This window comes from Pistacia vera, unplaced genomic scaffold (assembly GCF_008641045.1).
Source record: "Pistacia vera cultivar Batoury unplaced genomic scaffold, PisVer_v2 Contig50, whole genome shotgun sequence".
Taxonomy (NCBI): domain Eukaryota; kingdom Viridiplantae; phylum Streptophyta; class Magnoliopsida; order Sapindales; family Anacardiaceae; genus Pistacia; species Pistacia vera.
In genome coordinates, this window is record NW_022196335.1 from 1,017,120 (window position 1) to 1,028,858 (window position 11,739).

Below are 11,739 nucleotides of genomic sequence, written 5' to 3' on the forward strand. Positions count from 1 at the left end.
ATCCATAGTCCTTATTGAAATTCAAACACCCAAAACAAAGAGAAAAAAGCTTCCGATGTAAAATAAGAAAAGCAATACTATCAGGCAAAAAACAAATCCCGAAGCAAACAACAACATTATCAGATCGGTTGGCAAAGGAATGCAGGAAAGATTACTCACGGTTTTGGTCGGATCTGTAAGAAAGCAGAAGTGGATTATGGCAATGGAGCTGTGTTTTTTACCCAAAACTCGAGCCCTAGAGTTCCTGAGCGATGTTGACCTCGCACTTGGCGGAGCAGGCGTCGATCTCTTCGACGCGGTGCGAGGCAGGTCGGAGAATGGGTCGAGCAGACAGCAGAGAGAAGAAGAAGAAGAGGAGGTCGCAGAATGGCGTCGAAGCAGACAGGAGAGAGAAGAAAAAAGGGTTGAATTCAGTATTAGGTTAAGGAAAGGCGAGGATCAAACAGAGGAAGTTTTTGGAGTCGAGGGAGAGCGATGGAGAAAAGAAATAGCCCTGACTGGTTTCTGTTTTTCCAATCCCATTGGATTGAAAACACTTTTGTCTCTTCTTTCACCTCCCTTCTTCAAAACCAAATCTCTCTTCTGCAGTTCTTCTCTCCCATCGCTCTCCCTCCACTCCAAACCTCCTCTCCCGCTCCTCCGCCACCTCCGCGAAAGTTTCCGAATTCGTCAAGCTCTTCGCCATCGACCTCACGGCCAGAAATGCAAGAACATTTTCGATTCGATCTGAAATTCTATCTCTGTGTTTTAGAGAGTTTTTGAAACTTTGGATTTACGAATATTCTTCAACAACAAGCTATCGAACAAAATGGGAGTTCTTTTTTTTTTTTTTTTTGTAACCCTATTTAGGTTTACTATTAATATCTATATATTAAGAAAAGGAGAGAGAATGTATTGCCGTTCCCAATGCTGTATTGCTGCGTATTTTTGAAAATCAAATCTTCCTATCTTGAGTGCAGTACCTTTTCTACTTCTTCATTGTGTGTTTTGCGTTATTTTTCATCACAAAACCCCTTCCCTTTGTCCAGACTCCAAAAAAAAAACTAAGCTTAATCAAAATAAAATGCGTTATTTTTCGTTATTTTTCGGCCCAAAAACCCCTTCCCTTTGTCCAAAAAAACCTATCTTAACTCCAAAGCCAAAATTTGAGCCGCTCCTTAGTTCAGCCGACAAACCCCCCACTAAATTTACAACCAAGCCTTCTCTCTAACAAATGTGCAACTAAGCCCTCTTCTCTAACTTCACGCCGCCACCCCCACCGAGGACCGACCCTTGAGCCATTCGTCCTCCTCCGTTTATTCTGAAGATGCATTGCTCTCCACTTCCGTCACTAACTTCTCACACGACTCTCCAAACTCTCAAGCTCTGGTATTTTTTATATTTATTTTAATCAGATTTTTTTTCTTACTAAACCAACCTTAAAGAGTAATTTTAGTTGATTTTAGCATGTTTGGTATTTTTCTTTTTTCTGAGTAATAAGTATATTGTTTGGTTGCTGAACAATTGAAGAATAGGGATGGGAGGCAACTTAATTTATAATATATTTTTTTTTTTTATTTCTGTGGTTGGAACTCAGCAAAGGCTTCCGCAATTTATTAGAATGATTTTTTTTTTTTTTTTTTTAAATTTCTAGTAGCCAAACTTTGAGCAGTAATTGGCATGTTTATGTTATCTCTTTCGTTCTGAGAATTTTGAGAGATGAATGGATGGCAAATAGATTGTGGGGTTAATGGTTTGTGCTATTTCGGTTTCTGAGCGGTTGAGCACTCAACTAATTTTTTTTTTTTTTTTTTCTTCAGTGAACTCATTTTTCAACCAGCCGTAATTGGACTGAACTATATGTTTATCATTTGATTATGATCCACCAAAGCTGTATAAAGAGGATATTTTTTCCATATTGCGTGGTTTGTTCGTGTAATTTATGTAAATGAATAAGTCATTTTTTTCTTCCATTTATTTGATTATTGAAAAATTTGGAGTTAAAGAAATGAATTGTTTTGATGTTACAAAATTAACTGAACTCAGAAGTAATTGTGTTAACTCCTTTTCTTAATTGATGTGAGCTTGTTAGTTGTTATTCAAATGTTTAACTGGTTTCATTTATTCTCTTATTTTGCATGTGATGCTACGCGTAGTTCGCCCAAGTCAGGAGGGACTAATAATGCTAATGCTTTAGAAACTGTATTAGGGTACCATGGTTTTCTACCGTGTCTAACATAACATTTCACAACTTCGGAAATTGCCTGAGAGGAGACAAAAATGGATTTCAAAAATACACGACTCATCGTTCGAAAAGTTAGCAAACCTGTGTGCCTAAACTGGGGACTGATGCTACTCTTAATGAATTTGGTAGATTGGGCGAGAAACTGGTGTGAAAGAGTACAATTCGTTAATAAGGATCTGCATTGAGCGGCTAGATTGTGATCTTGAAGATGTTGCACTAGAAGAACACATTTGCAAGGCTTTCCTACTTTTCAATTTTAGAGGAGCAGGTTTTCAGCTAGAAAGGAAACTTATGGTCCACTTCTTATGTATTAAATTGACATGGGTATGATAAGAGTTTCATTTTTTCTGTAAGGCTATTGAAAGTGGAAATTCTCGTTTGGATCCAAGACTAGGTTACTATGAGATGTTGTTGTGGATCGAGTCAATGATGAAGAAGATTCAGGAACCTGTAACTGCACTGCAATTGATATGAGGAGATTATTTCAACTTGATAGGCACGTGGTTCAATGTCATCTGACTCGATACTTGTTTCTGTCAATGAGATTTTTTATTTGATTATTGTTTTGGTTTACCCTTTTGTTTTAATAATTGCCTACTTTGCATTACTGGGCTTACAAATTCAACCTTTGCATTGCAGAGAATTACTTGTTAGCACTTTGTGAAAGCAACGGAATAGTGAATTTTTTGCAACTTTGGAGGCCGTGGACATAACAAAGGTTTCCTCACTGGACCATGTGATGAGTATTTTTAAATTCTTGGGGAGGCTAGCGTTGGAGTCCTTTGCAGAGAAGTATCTTTTGGCATTAAAAATATCTGGTATGTACATGGTTTTTTCATTTTCCATTATCTGGAAACTTCTTATTAAGCATTTACAAAAGTCTTATTTACACAACCTCTAGATACGTTTGGGGAATTCATATCTGAGTGCAGATACGATTTTGTTTCTAGTGTGAGTGACAAAGTTTTAGGGCAAAAACTAATTGCAGTTGCAAAAATAGAAGCGGAATAAGAATCAAGTCATTGGTGTTGCTAAGTTAGTATGAATCTAGGCATTAAATCCTGGGCTCTTTTTTACACATTAATGTATTGAATCGGAGAGAGGCATGCCTTGGGTCTTCCTATTTGGGGCAAGTCATTGGTGTTAATTTTTCTATGGGGCTATTGTCCATGCCAAAATCTTTACTTTGCTAGGGACTCTTGCTTTCCAAATCAGAATTGAGGAATATAAAATAGAGATACTAGATTATCTACCAAAGTTTTACAATATGATCGGTAGAGAACAAGCCATACTTTTCATCAGCTATACATATGGAAATACTAGTGACAACCTTGATTTCTTGAGCAAAGAAGTTATTTGTTTATTTGTTTGTTGTACTTTTACAAATATTATTCATATTTAATATCACGATCTTCTAAATTTGTTTCATAATTGTATGTATTCTTTTAACATTATGCAATTATTTAAAGTTTTAATGATATTTTGGATGACTGACTTTGGGTAGTTCATTATGCAATTATTTGTGTTGACGCACCTATGCTATATCTTTCATATGTATCGGAAACAATTAAGTTCAATTACCTTGTTTGTGGAATCTGTAATAGAGAATGTGTAAGGTCTGATGGAAGACTAGGAACTTGTTATTAATAAACCTATCCATCCTTGGCAAAATTGCAGACTATGGAGCAGAGAATGTCTCAAATGTCATCTTTAGCTACACTTTTGACATTCCAAATTTAGAGGTGAGCAACTTCTCATGAATCCTCCTGATGAAAGACTATAATCCTATGAGACACCCTTAAGTTCACATGCAGTTTGCTATTTCATTTTAAAAACTTCATTCTACTTTTACTTCATATAAAACTTAAGAAACTCATAAGTTGATTGGTTTTTTGGAGGGAGGTTAAAGTAAAACCCCTTTGGTGTGCTAAATCAAGTAAACCCTAAGTTCTCAAAAGAAATCATATAGCCACGCTTAATTACGGCTTAATTGGTTGGATTTTTCGTATCTTGTCTTATTAAGAAATTCTAATTTGTTTCAGTTATGATAGATTCTTCCGAGGAATATATTTTGGTATGACAAACAAGCCATGGTGGAGTTTTTTCATTGAAATCTTTCTCTCTTTTTTGTGGTTTGAGGGAGGTTACTGTTTCTAAATGCTACATTTCCTGTTGAAATGGCTTGTTTTTAAGGTGACACTTTGGAAAAAGATAATGTTTCTAGAGTCTGCCTTATCAGTTTAATTTGTACCATTCCTAAGGAGCAAACAATGGAAGAATCTAATTTTTGTCAACTTTGGAGAGCTTGTACTAGTTCACCATCTTTAGGCNTAACACTGTGTGGCCTTTTTGGTCATGATTAATGGCTCTAGTTTCAAAAGCTGATTGCATTACTTTATATTGGATCCTATAAATGGTTGTTATAGGGATGGTTCCCGGTTTTAAGTCATAATTAAACGTTTTAATATTTAAAGGTAAAACGTCTAGTATATTTTGGTCATCTAAGCAAACTGTGAAATTAGGATAACAATTGAAATAAATTGGTCCATTGGACAGGCTGGATTCTATCGTTCCTAATAGAGAATCAATAAATCTTAGCCATCTACAATCTGTTTACTGCATCTAAAGCACGTGAATTGTTTTGTGGGTTTGTCTGCTTTAGAAAATTTGTTTTGTTGAAAAGGTTTTTTCCTAAATGTGGGTTTGTATGTATGGTTCTTACGATTATTCGTGGTTTTATTACGATTATTCATGGTTTTATCACATTGACCTTTGCAGGTTATTGTTTTCTTGGTTTTCTTTCCTTTAAAAGAATTTCTGTGATTAGTGTCAAATTGTTGACAAAAATTTCCTAATTCTTTTCCTAACTGTTTTCTCTCCTTTTGCCTTTGGTAGGCGAGTTTTTCATCTTTGCAAATTTTCATTCCAACTTTCTGGACAAAACTATGTAATTGTCCATAAATTAAATTGTCATATGGTATAGTACCATCATATTGTTTCCTAATTTTTTCTCTAACCTTTCAACTAAGATGTTGGGTAATCCTGCCAAAAATTTAACCTGCGAAAAATTTAACCTTCCAATAAGCTTTGTTACTATCAGGCATTTGCATAACCCTAACAAAAAATGTTTCTTTATACCATCTATAATCATGAAGGGTTTTGCATTTTAAGTTCATTAGTGCAGCTTGACTTTTGTCTTTTACGTTAGCAGGGTCCCCTACAAAGTGGAGAGTTATCGCAAAAATTAAGGTATTAACAGCATCCTNAATTCGTGTTTTTGGTCTTCTTTGATATGTGAAATTTTAAATATCCATTTCTAACATATGAACAACCAATTTTTATAGCGCCTCTTATAAAAAGTAAATAAATAAATAAACGAAGGAAGTTGGTATGAAAGTGAATCAACCATGTTTGAAATCAAGTAATCCTAAACTTTAGTTCACCGGAAAGGGTCGTGACTTCTGATTGTTAGCTTAATTGTCTAATATTGTCATATTACTGATCTCTGTTGGTGCACCACATTGATTCTAGCTATGGTGTAAGGAGATAAAACCATAGGAGGTGAGTTTAGTAGTGATCTAGTTAAATTATACTCTTTTGCTACGAAAAATATGCCTTTTAGTATAAACTATTTAGTATTAGTCAAATATATATATATATATATATAAAGAGCCGTATATATTCACGCATGGCTAATACTTGGTGTTGTTTGAATCTATTTTTGTTGCATTTGATTATTTGTTCTTATTTCAGGTTCATCGAGTCTATTCGATGATCTTCCACCATAACTTGAAGCCAAATAGTGAGACCTTCAGGTGCATGATAAGTTTAAGTGTGAAAATGTATGATGTAAGTAGCTGTGCATATCTGTGTTGATTTTTTTTTTTTTAAATATTGTGATATGCTAAACACTTAAGTATCCTATGTTTGAAACTTAAACATTATACCAATTTTTGTTGAAACTTTACTGTTCCAATATAGTTTGATGGTGCATATGCAATGCTCTGTGATGGAAAGAAAATGAATTTGATGCTAACTGCAGACATGTACAATGCTATAATGGATGGATATTTTCAACAGGTGACTTCTTCACTCTCAATATATGCTATTGAATTTATGATGTTTGTCTCATTTTGTGTTTTGACTTGCTATACGGCTAAATGCACTGTAGAAAGACATGGCTGGTGCTTTAAAGGTGCTTAAACAAATGGAAAAGGCAGATGTGAAACCAAATTCTCAAACTTTCATCTACCTGATAGAAAATTGTAGCAATGAAAAAGATATTGCGAAGGTAGTTTAAGATTCCTGTTTTAATGAGAAGTTCATTTTATCCTTCTGCCTATGAAGAGTAGATACTATTTTATTGTCATTGATAAACAGTTTTATGATGTTCTCCAACAATTTTTTTTTCTTTTTCCTTTTCATCTTATTGCCAAAGATGGATTTCTCAATAAGTGATGTGATAATTTGGTTTTTTGCTTTTAGTATTATGAAGAAATGACGTGCTCCGGAGTTCAAGTTACAAAGCAAGTCTTCATGGCATTTATTACTGCATATGCATCTTGTGGAGAGTTTGAGAAGGCAAAGCAGGTATTGGTGCATGTCACATCTTTATTTTGCTTGAACCCATTGAATGCAAAAGTTGTTTCCGATTAGTCATTGGAAATATGAGACTTTTCTGCATGATTTGATTTTATGCTGCTGCATAGTGGATAAAAACATCTATGCTTATGGTAGACTTGTCTGCATGATTTGATTCGATGTTGCTACTGCTTTTGGATAAACATATATCATATTCTCCATTTTGTTATATTATTTTGCTTTATACAATTAATCCATGGACTCATATAGTGTGATATACATGTTCAGTTGTGCTTAAATCCATTGCATTGCTTTTCTTGATGTAGTTTAGCTGATAGTAAATTATTTTTTTTGGGTGTATCTAGATTGAACTGTCAATTTATGATAATCTAATGTATACTATTTTCCATAATAGGTGATCTTAGACAAAGGTATTCCAATTGAAAGCCTCAATGAAATCAAAGGATCACTTGTCGCAGCTCTTGCATCGAATGGACAAATGTTTGACGCCCTCGTCATATATGAAGAAATCAAGCAAGCTGGAGGGAGATTGATGCCTGAAGCTGTCTTAGCTCTTATGGTAAGTTTTATATAGAGATATTTTATGTTTTATGTTTTGTCAATGCAATGACAATATCTATTCTTATCTTAGGTTCATATCCATTCTGAAGAAGAGTTGAGTAGAAGTATTCAGCTATTGGAGTATTTGGATGATTCAGACTATTGGATGGCTGGTTGCAAGGGAGTGATCTGGCACTCTGTTCGATTTAAGAGCTTAAGGTCCAGATACAAAACTCAATTTTTTTTTTTTTTTTTTTGTCTAACCAATTTACTTAGCCAGTTTGCTTTCATTGATCCTCTTTCATTCTAGCTTTGCGATTCCTTTGCTCAAGCAACTCAAGGATAAATATGGGGTTATTTCGGAAACCTTTTTGGTTCAGGTTTGCTCCTATTCTTTTCTTGTCCCATTTGTAATATAATCTACTTGCTCTAAATACATACATTGTTGGTCAGCAAAATTATATGGTTGGTTGGATTACATATTATAGTAATAGTATATGCAAACTTTTAATACATGTTCGTTTCCATGTTTATCAATGAGTATGCAAATATCATGTGTCTACTCAGAATATTGTAATATCTAGATTGAGTAATACTATATGTATAAACAAATCTTACAAAGATTTCTGTACAAATTGATGTGGCAGAAAATAAGTGGAAGAGTGAATATGATAAGTTTGACTTTTCTAATTCCCTTTTCTATTCATTTTCTGTCACATCAGTTTGTACACGAATCTTTGTAAGATTTGTTTGTATATTTAGTATTATTGTATCTAGATTTTCTTTGGATATTTATGATATGATTAAGAATTAATATGATGAACCTTGTATTTTGTCCTTTCATTTTTATTACCGTGTAGCTATTCTACCTAATAGCAGAAACAGAGCCTACCGATTTACAATTTGGCTTAGACTTCCTTCGGATCATTAAGAATGAACTTCACCTTGCTCCATCAGCTGAATGTTTTGATTATCTTCTGAGTGTTTGTGTGAAAGAGAAAAATCTGCAAATTTCTCGTTTGATCTGGAAAGAATATGAGACAACAGGTCTACCTTACAATTCTCTTAGTTGTTTTTGGTAAGATACACTTGTTCCAGTTTTTATGTTTATGTTTTTTATGAATAATGACGGTCTTATCTTTCTCTGTAACTTATAGTCGAATGTTTTTCCAATTTTTTGCAGGATGTATCGAGCCCTTTTGGTTTCAGGTGATTGTCGGGGTGCAGAGAAAATATATAGTAAAATTCCAACAGATGATCCTGATGTCGGTATGCTAATCAGGGGTGAGCATGAAAATTGGGTTGAACCGGATTATTACTATGGTCCCAGATTCGGTTCCCTATTTGGAAATGGCATGCAGAGGATAGGTTCTGGTTTCCAAACCGAGGTTAGTGTACCCTGTTGAGAATTGAGGGTTAATTAATATTTCATAAAATTATGGGGGTATTAGATAATTTTCCATTTACGGTCTACCAAGCAAGTCTTATTGTGCTTACAATTACTAATCTTTACTGTTTCTTTTTTTAATTATATTATTCATGAATATCTGTTGTTTTTGAAAGATTAATTTAAGATTTTAAAGGAGTTAACGAATTATGCTACACAATTACTAATCTTACTGTTCCTTTTTTTAATTATATTATTCATGAATATATATTGTTTTTGAAAGATTAATTTAAGATTTTAAAGGAGTTCACGACTTTTTTATGGCTAAATAATACTTTTATCACTTAGGGACTTCTAAAATACGATTTTATCACCTAAATTAAGGTGCGAGCGCGTTGCGCTCACAGTTGATTCTGTCAGCGTTGATACTCTACTCTTTTACTATTCTTTTTATTTTTTATTTTTTATTATCACTTAATAAAACTTTTTAAATCTTGTTCCAGTTGACCCAATCAATTGTTCGTGTGATTAAAATTTGTACGATTGTCTCACAAGTCAAATGCTAATAAATTATAACTACTAAAAGAATAATGTTATATGCATTCTAATTGATGTGATAAATCTTTTTTATTGCCTGTCACTTTCCCCTAAAAACTGAACTTTTTTTTCTAAAATTTCAATGGTTAGTGTTTGAATTAGTATAATTTGGTTAGAGCACCTAACATCACTCTTTTCCACCACAAAAAAAATTAAACACTGACCTTTATAGTCACGTGTCTTTCTCCTATCGGAACAATCCGCCACCTGTCAGTCATGAATTGTAGAAGTTCATCATCCATGGTACATGTGTGCCACTATCATTGATCCATCTGGCGATCAAAGGTGCATTGCTCTTTCAACGAGGGTCTAGCTTCCCATCTTGGAATAAATAACCTCTCTCAAGAATCAACTCAGCCGCAAGGTAAGCTCCAGAAGCTGTAAGTGACATGTGGGCCAAGATTGCAGACCAGGCACTCACAGGAGAATATTGTTCTGTTGCTACCAGCTTCCTCAAAACAGTTGATGCAGGAACTGGTAAACCACATTTAGCAAAACCGAGAGGGAGATAAATCAAAGGTTCCTTTTCAAACAAATTATGTTTACTTTCCTCAAAAGCTTGTTCCACCACCCAATAAGCCTTCTCAAGCCATGTAGTGTCAAGGCTTCCAGCAGAACTTGTTATAACCTTGTTCAAAACAGTTTTTCGAGGAAACCTGTCCATCTATATGTGTTGTTCAAAGAACTTCCGCATATCAGCATATCTACGCTCATCAACTGCATCTTCTATTTCCAGACTCAGTTTTGCAGGGTGTCGAGCCTGGACCAAGATCGTTCCAGTCATACTCGCAAAATATCAAGTTGCATACGCGAATCTGTTCAGGTCTACCAAGTACCAAGACAGCAGTTTTAAAACCTGAGTACCTCAAAGAGTAGCCAACAGGCTCATAGACTCTTACGCGACTCCAACCCTCCTGAATTTGGAGTTGCGAAATCCTAGCAGAGTTATAACCCCTATCAGTAAGGAAAGAAAACATATGACGCATCAATTTCCTCACGAAAAGCATTATTTTTGGTCCTGCACTAAAATGGATTAAAAAATCAGAACTTTATGATTGAAACCCTAATTATGAAAGAATAACAGAAGTTCCAGTAAAGAATTACATTTATTTTTTTCTCAAATTTTACGTTGACACTTTGATTGAATATACTCCATGTATGTGACCTATATTATACTTTTTTTTCTAACTTCATTTTCAGTTCATCTTTATAACCTAGATACATGCTTCTCCTAGCAAAGCACTTTAATTTTTGATCTAACTGAAGAAATTAAATTCTTATTCCTTAGAGATAATTAAGAAACAAACACATGAAACTTTGAACTTTACAAGAAAGAGTTCAAAATGATTAGAGGAAGACGAACCAGATTGAAGAAGAAGGGGAGCAGTTGAGGCTGGCGCTGGCCTTATGAGCCGTCGGCGGCGGTAGCAGTAGAGGAAAGGAACTGGAGTTTAAATTTGGTACGTGTTTGTTTAAAAAAATTTTAAAGGGCAGTTTTGATCTCCCCTCATATTTTCTAAAGTAACCAAGTTCCCCAGATAGTTTCAAATATAATACGAAGCTCCCCAGACCACCATGAATTAAATGGATTGTTCAAATTTTTTTTTTTTTTTTCAAAAGTTACTCATTATATATTCACCCCTTCAATATGTTTATGGGCTTGACTTTGTATATTTTTTGTGTTAGAATGAATAATTGAAATTTTTGAAATGTATTAGTTTTGTTTTGTATTTGTGTTAAACTATTTCATTTATTTAATTTTTCATACGTTATAGGGTTTTTAGATCGGTAGCTGGATCGAAGGTCTCAATTTTCATTCTCACCTCGAAATCAATTTGCAGAGGAGTCTTTTATACTTGTCCCCACATTTCGAAACAATATTCTCAATTCGAATGAGTCGAGCAAATTTTGTGGAGAATTCCGTCATCCTCATGACATACATATTAGAAGAGTTACACGAACAAAATAACTATGTTGACAGGTCTTAAAAAAGAGATTCGGTAGGATTTGAATAACAACACTCATTTGATAAAGGAATATTCATGTTATTGGGACGATAACATTATGGAGGCGTTTGGTTGGGGGTAATGTGGGATTACTGGAGTTATGTCATCTTATATTATTTAATTACTGATAACGTAGAAGATTCAAATACGTATAAAGCAAATATGGAAACTACAACAAATATGGAAATTGCAATTGTGAAGTAGCGAGGCAACGGTTGAGCTAATTCCACTCAGTCAACAACATAATCATGGTACAGCTCATGCAAAGACACATGCCATGTATAGCAGTCGTGAGTTTAGCAGACACGTTTGAGCAGAGTCTTGTGACAACTCATGCAGCTAATTTCATTCTTGTAATTTAATAATTATTTCCTTGTAAAGCA

The 11,739-nt window shown here is 34.3% G+C and overlaps 1 pseudogene; it reads left to right on the forward strand.

The window, feature by feature from the left end:
* Nucleotides 1-202: 202 nt before the first annotated feature.
* On the forward strand, nucleotides 203-8,910 carry LOC116105524 (annotated as a pseudogene).
* The last annotated feature ends 2,829 nt before the right edge of the window (nucleotides 8,911-11,739 follow it).